Source organism: Lathyrus oleraceus, chromosome 3, assembly GCF_024323335.1.
Source record: "Lathyrus oleraceus cultivar Zhongwan6 chromosome 3, CAAS_Psat_ZW6_1.0, whole genome shotgun sequence".
NCBI classification, from domain to species: domain Eukaryota; kingdom Viridiplantae; phylum Streptophyta; class Magnoliopsida; order Fabales; family Fabaceae; genus Lathyrus; species Lathyrus oleraceus.
The window spans coordinates 209,109,783-209,111,076 of record NC_066581.1 but is presented as its reverse complement, the minus strand read 5'-3'; the positions used below and the strand labels follow the sequence as shown (position 1 = coordinate 209,111,076).

General features: G+C 42.9%; 1 non-coding gene across 1 annotated transcript; it reads right to left on the bottom strand.

Moving 5' to 3' along the window:
- Window positions 1-716: 716 nt before the first annotated feature.
- On the bottom strand, window positions 717-823 carry LOC127133902 (small nucleolar RNA R71). Its single transcript, XR_007807704.1, has one exon. It is a non-coding gene; the product is annotated as a small nucleolar RNA R71 (small nucleolar RNA).
- Window positions 824-1,294: the final 471 nt, after the last annotated feature.

Here is a 1,294-nt window from a genome sequence, read left to right as displayed (position 1 = left end):
ACTTGCAGTCAAGTACCCGATAGACTATATTCTATGTACAGTCATGAGATGTATCAAGTTTTTGGCACCGTTGTCGGGGACCTGATTTAGTCAAATAGTGTGATTCTTTCGTTGCACGGTATAGACTAAGGTAAAGAAAGAAAAAAAAATCTCTTTTCCCTTATTTCCCTCGATTGTATGCCAAGTACTCGCTCACAAGGCGATAACTTAGCACCGCCAATCGCTGAATTAGAGCGTTTCTTATATATAAGACGCCGAATACTAGAGTACCAACAAAGGTACAATATTCCCGATATCTTCTTTCTTACTGCTGAACCAGTCGAAAAACCATGGCTGAAGTAGGACCACAGAATCGTCCTCTTAAGTTCTACGCTACCCCGTCCCAACAAGAACCTCACAGCAGCATTGTTGCCCCTGCTATAAATCGAAACGATTTCGAGCTGAAACCCTCATTATTATCATTCGTCCAACAACATCAATTTGCTGGAAATCCTACGGACGACCCTAATGAACATTTGACCAAGTTTGTGCAGTAAGCAGACACTATGAAGGAGAATGGTGTATCTCAAGATGCGATAAGACTACGCCTCTTTCCTTTCTCACTAAGAGACAGAGCTTGGGCTTGGTTGCAATCCTTACCATCCAACTCAGTTACAACATGGGAAGAACTGAAGAACGTTTTCTTATCCCGATATTTTCCGCCGAGCAAAACTGCTATGCTGAGAGCTCAAATCAACGAATTTCAACAAAAAGGTGTAGAATCTCTCTACGACGTGTGGGAGAGATACAAAGACATGATAAGGATATGTCCACATCACGGTCTCGAAGACTGGGTGATCATTCACACATTTTACAATGGGCTTCTGTATAACACAAGACTGACAGTAGATGCTGCCGCAGGCGGTGCACTTATGGACAAGCCATACAAAGAAGCCTATCAACTCATTGAAAACATGGCCCAAAACCATTGCCAATGGGGAGGTGAAAGAACTCCAGTAGAAAAGTCCCAAACAAAAAGTGGAATTTACGAAATCAGTAGCCTTGACCATGTCCATGCTAAGGTAGATGCCCTTGTTCAAAAGTTAGACAACTTGACCATACCACCCGCAACCACCGTGGCTGCCGTGACTCCAAACTGTGAGTTATGTGGAACCCCTGAACACACTGCACCAGAATGTCAGATATTACCAGGAGTCCCAACCGATCAAGTGAATTATGCACAAGGAAATCCTTATTCGAATACCTACAACCCAGGTTGGAAAAACCATCCTAACTTTTCGTATAAGAATAACAA